The sequence below is a fragment of the Rhinopithecus roxellana genome, chromosome 20, assembly GCF_007565055.1.
Source record: "Rhinopithecus roxellana isolate Shanxi Qingling chromosome 20, ASM756505v1, whole genome shotgun sequence".
Taxonomy (NCBI): Eukaryota; Metazoa; Chordata; class Mammalia; order Primates; family Cercopithecidae; genus Rhinopithecus; species Rhinopithecus roxellana.
In genome coordinates this window covers 59,991,702-60,003,520 of record NC_044568.1, presented here as the reverse complement: position 1 = coordinate 60,003,520, position 11,819 = coordinate 59,991,702, and positions in this window count along the sequence as shown.

The following is an 11,819-nucleotide window of genomic DNA, read 5'->3' as shown; positions in this document are numbered from 1 at the left end:
ATACCAGCACTTTGGGAGGTGGAGGTGAGCAGATTACTTGAGGTCAGGAACTCGAGACCAGCCTGGCCAACATGGCAAAACCCTCTCTACTAAAAATAGAAAAGTTAGCCAGGCGTAATATCACACACCTGTAATCCCAGCTATTGGAGAAGCTGAGGCATAAGCATTGCATGAACCCGGGAAGCGGAGGTTGCAGTGAGCCGAGATCGCACCACTGCACGCCAGCATAGGCAATAAAGCGAGACTCCATCTCAAAAAAAAAAAAAAAAAAAATTCAGGGTAAGCATATTCTGCATAAACCTAACACAATTCTTGCTGAAAGCCGAGTAAGTATCACCTACGGACCGTGAAGGAGCAAAGACCAGATCAAATTCCAGGATGGGGGATTCTGGCAAACTGACTTAGCAAGATTCCCGCCCAAATTGGATAACACAGAGATGAAAACAAAAGCCCAAAAGTCAGGGCCTAGGTGGAAAGGGTTTAGAGAAGCCCGATTAAAGTTTGATCAAAAAAAGAACCTTTGTCAACAAAGAGAAAAAAAACAAAGGTAACTCCACAATGGACAATCTTGGTTCACGACAGCCTCAACCTCCCAGGTTCAAGCAATCATCCCATCTCAGCTTCTCAAGCAGCTGAAACTACCAGCATGCACCACCAGGCCCAGCTAATTTAAAAAGTGTCTTACTAACTAGCTGCCCAGGTGATACAAATCCTGCTGGTTCATGACCACACTGAAAAGAATCTAAGTATGCTTCTTGAAAAAAACCAGTATCACAGAAACCATTTCAAGTAAGACTCCTTCTGCTCTAATCTTCCACGGCCTCACATTGGGAATGAGCTTGCTTGACGTTTACTGGAGCTCTCCTGGAATATCCTCTTCTCCTCCGACAATGCTAGTATGTAATTTCTTACTGCTCAGTATCTGTGTAGCTGGCACAGCTTTTCAAGTTTAGGCAATTTTTAAACTTCAGGAAAAACAAGTACAGAAGTGAGAGATAAGATGAACACTGCATTGTCTACCTCTTACTAGGTTTGAGTTAATTGTCTTAATAATCTTTTAAAGTGACTATTTCTATTCTATAAGTCAGGAAATTTTGGCACGTTCTTTTCCTTCTAAAGGTGCACACGCAGACAAAGTGAGTGGGGCAGACAGATTCAAGTTTTCCTATTTATAAACCAACCAAAAGATAAGTCAAAGAAGCAAAAAAAAAAAAACAGCAAGTATTTTCTATTCTCCTCAATTCCCTTTGCTCTTATTGACCCTACTGTAAATTTGCATGTCTTCTCCAGCTAGAACTTACTATAGTTGTTTGTCCTAGTTCGTAGTTTTACATTCTCGCTTTCTAAGCATTTTTAGTATTCTTTCTAAACACTCTGAAGTCAGGATTTTCAGAAACAATTTCAAAGCAAAATACAGCTCCTATCTGTAGTACATTCCCTTAAACAGACCCTCAACTCCCTCTTTTTTAAATCAAAGCAGTACAAAACAACACCCTTTGGATTACCCTTTATATACTCTAGGCCTTGGGGCTGGGGGGAAAAGGGTGTCCTTTAGCCCCAGCTGATTTCAGTTAAGCATCTTACGGTAAAAGTGATACTCCACCTGTACCTCTTTAACTGTGAACGCATTAGAGCAGGGCACCTCATTCGTCTCCAGGTCTTCTATCCAACCCTTCTCAAATGGTTTCACGAGAGAATGAACCCCTGTACCCCTTGTAAGACTTAGAGAAATGTATCAGACCCCTCCCTTGGAGATTGATTCATTCAGAGTGGGGTGCAGCCTAGAATCTGGAATCCGCTCCATCGCCCCAACTCCACGAGCTCTGGGGCCCCAGCAATTTGGAAATCTTTTTTTTTTTTTTCTTTTAATAGACCTAGAGATCTCATTATGTTGCCCAGGTTGGACTCAAACTCCTGGGCACGAGTGTTTCTCTTACTTTGACCTCCCAAAGTGCTGAGATTACAGGCATGAGCCACCTCACCTGGACTTCATTTTTTTTTTTAATCGAACTATTCACTTATGTTCCAGGTTGAGCATCCCTACATCCAAAATACTTCAAACTTTAAAACATTTTTGAGTGCCAACATGACGCCATAAGTGAAAAATTCCATAGCTGACCTCCTATGATGAATCATACATTTCATGCACAAAATTATTTAAAATATTTTATAAAATTAGCTTCAGGCTATGTGTATAAAGTGTATATGAGACATAAATAAATTTCATGTTTAGACTTGGGTCCTATTCCCATGATATCTCATTAAATATGTGCAAATATTCCAAAATCGAAAAAAGAAAAAAATGAAAAAACAAAAACTGAAACCCTTCTGGTCCCAAGCATTTCCGATTAGAAATATTCCACCTGTACCTCTTTAACTGCCAGCGAATTAGAACAGGGCACGTTGTTCGTCTCCAGGTCTTCTCTCCAACCCTTCTCAAATGGTTTCGCGAGAGAATGAACCTGTATACCCCTTGTAAGACTTAGAGGAAGAGGAAAGAAGCACGCGAAGCGGCTTCACAGGTTTATTCTCCAAAATAAACGGGGCTTCTGGCCAGTTTCGGTCAGGAGCATTCCCTTTGACAGACTAAAGATATTTAAGGGTTTAGGAAGCGGGGAGCTTATCGTAGGTTCAGCATGTTTCTGTGTGAGGGAAAGTTGATGACAGCGTTGGTCAGAGGGAAGGCTGTCTCAGGGCTGGCATGTTTCTGGTTGGAGGTTGGTTTATCTTAGGGCTGGAATGTTTCTGGTTATGCTAACATTAGCCTTTAGGCTGATGTTTTGGAGCTAGATTGAGGCTTTTTTTTTTTAAATCAAGAGAAACTTAAAAATGGCGGTGTTGGTCCAAAATGGCGATGCTCCTGCTCCGTCAATCCAGTCCCCATAGTTAAAAAGAGGACGAGGGGTGGCGTGTTCTTTCTGGCTAATTCCTGCTGAGGGTGCCTTGGAGAGTTCTCTAGTTTTGGAGAGTAAACCTGTCTTTGACTGTTAAGCCACTTGTCGTGTTTCTTTCCTCTTTAACTCTTACACCCTTAAGTATGAAATGAATTAACTTCCCTACATATCTAGGGTACCATCACTGTGCCATCCTTGGGAGGAATGAGAAAATAGTCACTGCAATAATTTTATGGAGGGCTAATTTTTCCTGTGGGACACTGATGGAGAAAGGCTATAGCCCGATGACTAGAAAAAGGCCTGGAATGGAGTTCACGTCCTCAGAGCTCGTGCAGGACCCATCTATGAACTACATGCATATTGACTGGTTGTCCTCACATCAACCCTGGGAGGCAGACACTGTTAATAACCTCATTTTATGCATAAGGAAACTGTTGGTTCCTTCTGAAATTCTGAGGGGAGAATTTGTTTCCTTGCCTTTTTCTTCTCTTCTTATTTTTGAGATGGAGTCTCACTCTGTCAGGCTGGGGTACAGTGGCTCCATCTTGGCTCACTGTAACCTCCACCTCCTGGATTCAAGCAATTCTTATGCCTTAGCCTCCCAAATAGCTGGGATTATAGGTGTGTGCCACCATGCCTAATTTTGGTATTTTTAGCACAGACAGGGTTTCACCATGTTGGCAAGGCTGGTCTCAAACTGCTGACCTCAGGTGAACTGCCAACCTCAGCCTCCAAAGTGCTGGGATTATAGGCATGAGCCACTGTACCCAGCCTTCCTTGCTTTTTTCAACTCCTAGGGGTCGCCCGAATCGTTTAGCTAATAATCCCTTCTTTGATGCACTCCAACTTCTTGTTTTTATTTGTTTATTTGTTTCTAAAAAGCAGTTCTGTAACTCTCAACCCAGAGATATTAAAAGTGTTTATAGGCATAATATTGGTAAATCAAGTAAATTGTCGTGTCCTCTTTAAAGACAAACTTCCAGACATTTGAATATAAATTTCCATATGTGTTATCGATTGTTGTGTAACAAATGGCCCCCACAAATTAGTAGCTTAAAACAGCATTTATGATGTCACAGTTTTCTTTGCCTTTTCATTACCCTTCTGTACAGACTTATGTAAACAACTTTTATATATGCATATAGGATAGCTTTTTTGAGTGTATACAGCTGTATATAAAAGCAGCTGATATTAGTGAGTCTTGTGTCAACTGGATTTTTTTCACTTGTGCATTTGCCACATTTTTCAGGGAGTTGATTAAAGTTGTATGTGCTTAGTACATGAGAAAAAAACTGCTTCTGTCTCTGGGCCTCTCACAAGGTGGCAATTAAGGTGTTAGCAAGGTCTGTAGTCATCTCAAGACTTAACTGGAGTCCTTGTGTACATGAATGTGCAGGGTGTGAGTCAGTTTCCAAGCTCACTCATGTGGCTCTTGGCAGAAGACAAGTTCCTTGCTACATGGGCCTCTCTATAGGACAGCTCACAGTGTGACACCTGACTTTTTTCAGAGGAAGTGAGCAAAGAGCCAGAGAGGTGGAGCACCCAAGATTGAAGGCACAGCCTTTTTTTTTTTTTTTTTTTTGAGACGGAATTTTGCTCTTGTAGCCCAGGCTTGAGTTCGATGGCGTGGTCTTGGCTCACTGCAAGCTCCACCTCCTCAGTACAAGCAATTCTCCTGCCTCAGCCTCCCGAGTAGCTGCCACAGACTTCTTATGACCTAATCTTGGATGTGCTATCCCATTTCTTCTCCATGTTCTTCACATAAGAAGAATGTCAGTCATTCCAGCCCACATGCAAGAAGACAGGATTTCAAGGGCATGAATACCAAGGATAGGGTCACTGGAGGACACATTGGAGGCTGTCTTTTATACCCTTTGAGCATTAAGTCAGGGATGTCCTTAATGAACATGCAGCATTACTAAGATTCCAGACGAAATGGCTCAAATGCATGTTGGATTATTCTTCTGAGCTTATTGTTTATTTAGACAAAAATTATTAAGAATAAAATATATTGGGAGGAAAAAAGAAAAGGAGGAAATTATCTTTAATTCCCCCACACTAACATACATTTTTATTTTTATCTTTAGTTCTTATTCAAATATATAAATATTTTTACATGATTATAATTATTTTTACTGTCTTTTGTGTCCATTTTTTAACACTTGGCATCATACTACAAAGCATCAACCACATTTCTAGACAATCTTCATAATTCTTTCATTTTATTTTATTTTATTTTTTGTTGAAATGGAGTCTCACTCTTTCACCCAGGCTGGAGTGCAGTGGTGCGATCTTGGCTCACTACAACCTCCACCTCCTGGGTTCCCCCTCAACCACAACTGAAGCAGTTACTTGGATAGGAATCCAGCTGCTTCCCATTCAATCGTTTTGGTTAATAAAGTCACTTTCTACCAGAAAGTACCACAAGCTTGCTCTTGTTAATGGAACTCTGCAAATGGCGAGCACCTGGACCTGCATTCTGTTACAATAATATGGAGGAGACTTTTATTAGATAAAAATTATAAGAGGCCATTGTTTTGGACTAAGCTCCTGCACTAGGTCCCAACGGAACTGATTACAAATCAAAATGGAGTCACTCATGTTAAAGTTACATGTCACCAAACCTAAACTAAGTTTTTGTCTGACCTTCCTAGAAATCCAGAGAAGGAAAAATAGCCAATTTCCCAAACAGGCCAGTTTAAATCTTCAATTTTTCTATTGTTCTGTGTTCTTGTACATGCCTTTCAAGAAAAAGTAACTTTGACAAGTAGTGAATACACTCTGTATAGGCTCTGTTCTTGGTTTCTGTTTTCTGCAGCCTTACTCTGTATTCCAAGGCCAGCCTCCTCTGCTTGGCTCACTGGAACACTTTATCTTATGGAACAAAGTGTTCCCCTATCCTACAATCATCAGGTCAGTTGAGATCTTTAAACTTAATTTGTTGTAATTTTGGTTTTTCACAATTCAAATTGTTTAAATCTTGAGAAAAGAAGATTAAGATGAATGAAGAATAAAGCTCAAAATCATCCAACAGCAGCAGAGGGCTCAAGTGAGATAAACTGCCTTGGAGAGGGGGCCCGTCCTCATGTTCCTACTGTATGAATGAAAAGTCCATCTAGGCCAGGGGCAGTTACTCACTCCTGTAATCCTAGCACTTTGGGAGGCCGAGATGGGCGGATCACTTGAGGTCAGGAGTTCGAGACCAGCCTGGCCAACATGATGAAGCCTTGTCTCTACGAAAAATACAAAAATTAGCCAGGCATGGTGGCGCATGCCTGTAATCTCAGCTACTCAGGAGCCTGAGACAAGATACCGCTTGAACCTGGCAGGCGGAGGTTTCAGTGAGCCGAGATCACACCACTGCACTCCAGCCTGGGCAACAGAGTGAGACTTTGTTTAAAAAAAGAGAGAACAAAATTGTCCACCTGCAAATGAGGCAGCACAACTAGAGATGGAGTGATACACGGTCTTGTTAGCTTTGCCTGGGGAGCCAAGAGGGATTTGGTGGGGGGAGATTTATTCAAGAAAAAGTGAGGAACTCATTGCTGTAATTAAAACTGGTTGCAGCCAGGCATGGTGGTTCACACATGTAATCCCAGTTACTTGGGAGGACTGCTTGAGGCCCAGAGTTCCAGACTAGCCTGGAACTCCAGACCCTGTCTCAAAAAAAAAAAAAAAAAAAAAAAATTAATTAGGTGGACATAGTGGTTCCTGCCTGTAATTCCAGTTATTCCAGAAGTGGAAGGATCACTTAAGTTCCACAAGTCGAGGCTGCAGGGAGCTGTAGCCATAATCACACCACTGCAACTCCAGCCCTCCAACCTAGATGACAGAGTCAGACCTGGTCTCTTAAAAATACAAAACAAAAACTGGTTGAATCAAGTTTCCCAAGAAGCTAGACTCATTGTTTTTGCAGATGTAGGCAAGGTAAATGAGCAAGGCATTTTCAAGAATAGTTTTTCTCGGCCGGACATGGTGGCTCACGCCTGTAATCCCAGCACTTTGGGAGGTCGAGGTAGGTGGATCACCTGAGGTCAAGAGGTCAAGACCAGCCTGGCCAACATGGTTAAACCCTGTCTCTACAAAACTACAAAGCATTAGCCGGGCATGGTGGCGGGCACCTCTAACCCCAGCTACTTGGGAGACTTAGGCAGGATAATTGCTTGAATTTAGGAGGCGGAGGTTGCAGTGAGCTGGGATGTGCCATTGCACTCCAGCCTGGGCAACAAGAGCAAAACTCTGTCTCAAAATAGAATAGAGTAGAGTAGAATAGAATAGGTTTTTCTCACCAGTTCTACCTAGAGTCAGAGCTGCATAGAAGGAACCCTAAAGCTGGGAAGTGGGAGATGACAGTCATTTTCTTGGCCTATGGGTTTTGATTAATGGACTTGTTTTGCTTGCAGTTGTGGCCATTTGCTGCCTTGATTGCTTTTCTGGCCTTTGGTGCCCCAGGTAGTGCAAAGCCCACCTGAAGGAGTTAGGAGCAGTAGAATGAATGTGACCCCCAGGGAACCGTGGTGTACTTTACATATGCAATTTCAATTACCCTGCTTAGCAGGTGGTAGTGTTCTACAGATGAAGAAACTAAGGTAGTGGAAAGTTAAATTGCCTACAGCCATGCTGCTGATTAAATATTGACTCAGGGATATAACCCAGGTAGGCTAACCTTGAAAGCAATCCTTCCTGAAAAAGGCTGAATTGTCTCCTGCTGACTGTGAGTCAAGGGCACCTGTTAAGATAATCAGCTGGGAAAGTTGCCCTTTCCAATACATATAAATATATATTTTTAAAAGTCACATTGAAAAAGTAGGAGTTATAGGAAAATAAAAACAAATTATTGCAAAGTAATTTTTTCAATCAAAATGAATCCACATTTCTCTTTTCTATGCCAGAATAACTCACTCGGTCTCTCTCAATCTGTCTCTCTCTCTCTCTCTCTCTCTCTCTCACTCCCTCTCTCTCTCTCTGTGTGTGTGTGTGTGTGTGTGTGTGTGTGTGTGTGTGTATGTATGTTTAACAGGCATCATCAAAGCAGCTGAGTTCCCCTCTACGCATGCAATTCTGGTCATTGATCTGCCGGTTCAAGGAGGGATGCCTGAGTTAACACCGTTATGGCTGAAGTAGGGACATCCTTTGCCCTGTGCTTCTCAGAGAAGTGATTCTCGGAAACCAGACAAAGGAAAAATAAAAACGGGAAAAGAAGGCCACTTGAAATGTGTGTGAGAATAAAGTGAAGAACGGTTCACTCATTCATTCATGTGTTCTTCTTCAGCAAACAGGACACCAGTAGGGCCTTCCCGATCCACCCGCTCTAAAAAAGCCTCTCAAATGTCGATTACCAGAGGCTAAGAAGAATAGTGGGGGGCTAGGATGGCGGTGGTGATGGTTAATGGATATGAAAAAAATAGAATAAGACTGACCATTTGATAGCACAACAAGGCAATGATAGTCCATAGTAACTTCCATTTTAAAATAACTTAAAGGGTGTAATTGGCTTGTTTGTAACTCAAAGGATAAATGCTTGCGGGAATGGATACCCCATTCTCTATGATGTGCTTATTTCACACTGCATGCCTGTACCAAAACATCTCATAAATACATACATCTACTATGTACCCATGAAAATTAAAAATAGAAAAAGAGGTCATAAATACAACCACTGCTTTGGATAATTAAAAAATAAAATAAAATCCTCAGGTGGTTCTCCACCTCTGAACCCTGTTCAGCTCTTCATAGCACATTTCACAATCTGGTGATGTGTTTGTCTGTCTGATGAATTATCTGTCTGCTTTTCTGGACTGCAAACTCCAAAATCACAGGGACTGTGCCTGTTTGGTTCAGTGTCCATCTTCAGGACTGAACAGTGTCTGGAACTTAATAAGCATGGTGCTCAGCTCATATGAGCGGATGAGTAAATGAGAAAGGCAGTGGATGGCTTCTGAAGGCAGGGACGTGAAAACCTTTTTCCTGCATGTTGTGATTCTCTAATGAGGTCTTTGGATGTTGCTAGGATCTAGCAGCCTATTATTTCAAGGAAGATTCTTACTAAGGAGATGCTTAATTTAAAAATCTTTATTTCCACCTGGTGAGCAGTCTACCATTCAAGACTTCAGGGCTAGGGCAAGCTAGCTTTGGCCTACTACTTGGGGAGCTGTCTGAGATAAATACGTCTCAGATCCTTGGCTAGAGGTGGTGGGGAAGGAGGTGGGATTTGGATTGAGTGTCCAAGACTTACTGGGAATTTTGGGTCAGACTGACAGGGACGAGTTGGCATTTAAAGAGGCAGAGTTTCAGGAATGGGCTCCAGCAGGTCTTGACCGAGGTCCCCAAAATTGTACCTTTTTTTCAAGAGAGAGTGTTCACTCTCTTGTCCAGGCTGGAGTGCAGTGGTACAATCACAGCTAACTGCAGCCTTGAACTCCTGGGCTCAAGCCATCCTCTTGCCTCAGTCTCCCAGCAGCTGGGACTACAGGCACATGCTAACACACCCAGCTAATTGTCTTATTTTTAAAGTAGAGACAGGGTCTCACTTTGTTGCCCAGGCTGGTCTTGAACTCCTGGCCTCAAATAATCTTCCCACCTCGGCCTCCCAAAGAGCGGGGATTACAGGCGTGAGCCACTGTGCCTGTCCCAAACTTGCATTTCTAACAAGCTCCACGGTGATGCTGATGTTGTGGGGTCAGGAGACTACGCTTTGAAAACCACTGATGTCGTCAGAAGATCTCAGCTTGGTTCTTGGGAGCTCATCGTCCTTACAGGGTTGCTGTGAAGTCTAAAGGGACCAGTACAGTGTTCTCTCATTTAATAACCTAACACCTTGCCTGAAACAGGAGAAGGGGCTTTTTCAAGGTTCACGATTTTTTATTAATCAGAGCAAGATAATAACTGTAAAACCAGAAGGAGAAAGAATGTGCTGCTCGCAGTTCAAGAGTCAATCTTTTGGTCGTTTATGTGATGAATCATCTTTGAGCTCCCCTTTCTCCAGGGTGGACTTGAGTATCACCTTCCCATCGATGCCTTCCCTTGCCACCTGTGTTTACATTTAGAAGCCTCTCTCTAAAACTCGCTACCTCTCCTTCTTTCCTTATTGTTTTCCATAGCGCTCATTTCCCAACACAGTGTAGATTTCCCGTGTTTATTGTGCCTACTTTCTGAATCGCCCACTAACGTTTCAGCTCTATAAGGTCAGAGACTTGTATTCATATCGTTCACTGTGGTCATCTAAGCACTTAGAATGGTGTGTGGCACATAGTAGGTGCTTACAGTGAGTTGAATGGTGGCTTCCCCAAAATACACATCCACATCCTAAGCTCTAGAACCTATAAATGTGATCTTACTTGCGGGAAAAAAATATCTTTCAAGATATAATTATGTTAAGAATCTTGAGGTGCTATCACCCTGGATTACCTGAGTGGGACTTAAATCTAATGACAAGTATCTTTTTAAGCAACAGAAAGGGAAAAGCCATTGAAGATGGAAGTAGAGATTGGGGTGATGTGGCCATGGGCCCTTGAGCCACAAGAGGCTGTAAGAGGCAAGGAAAGATCACCCCCTACAGCCTTCAGAGGGAGCAGAGTGTAGCCTTGTTGATACCTTAATTTCAGACTGACTTTTGACTTTCAGAACTATGAGAAAATAAATTAGTTGTAAGCTGCCCAATTTGTGACAATTTGTGAGGCTAACTCAAGGACACTAACATGTTCAATAATTTGGTAGTATGAATGAATGAGTAAACCAATGAGCTCCCAGTGTGTGGCAGGCACTGCGCTGGGTACTGAAGACATAATGATAAACAAGACAGACAGGAGCAGTGTCATCTTGGAGATACAATTCTGGAGGGGGAGACAGACAATAAAACTGCAAATGATGAATAAGTTATTAGTGATATTTCTCATAGTGCTTTCCTATGAAAGAAATAAATAGGGTGACAAAGGTATTTGAAATGACAGGAGGGATGCAGAGCTGGTGAATGGTGCTGTTTCCTGAATACTTCCAACTGCCTGCCTTCTGGTACTTCATAGGATTGTGCTTCCTCGGCCCCTTGTGGTTGGGTAGGGCTATGAAACTTGTTCTCACCGATGCTTTGTGAATAGAAGTAACAGCTCATTTAATTGCCATTATGAGACCCTCCAGAGCTCTCTTTCTTTATGCCATGGCAATTAGCAACCAGCATCGCTTGAAAGAGCAGCTGTTCCACCATGCTGGGTTCCAGAGGCAGTAAATGTGGGCCAAAGCTCCCAGACAACACCCAAGGTTCATGAGCAGGAATGGGAAACAAATCTTTGTGTAGTTATAACCTCCTAAGATTTGGGGCTGTTTGTTACCACAGCGTAACTTTGCTGACGCTAACTGTTATAGGTGCTTAGGGAAAACATCTCCGATGAATTAATGCTTGGTTTGTGATCTGAATTGTGAAAAGGATCCAGTCATGTGAAGACCAGGAAGAGAGCTTTTCAGGCAGAGGGAACAGGTGCCAAGTCCCCAAGATAGGAAATGGCTTGGAGTGTTCTGGAAACTGATGAGACACCAAGGGATAAAGTATAGTGAGTGAGGGGGAATGCACAAGCCAAGCCAGAGACATACACAGAGGCCAGATCAACCACAGCTTTATAAGCCATAGTCAAGGGTTTTTCTTTTTCTTTTCTTTTTTTAAGAGTTGGGGTCTCACTCTGTGGCCCAGGCCCAGTGACACAATCATAGCTCATTGCAGCCTCAAATCCTGGGCTCATACAATCTTCCTTAAGTCCCTCAAGTAGCTGGAACTACAATGTGCACCACCACACCTGACTAATTTTTTTTATTTTTTTATAGAAATGGAGTCTCAGGCTGAGCACAGTGTCTCATGCCTGCAATCTCAGCACTTTGGGAAGCTGAGGTGGGCGGATGACAAGGTCAGGAGTTCGAGACCAGACTGACCAACATAGT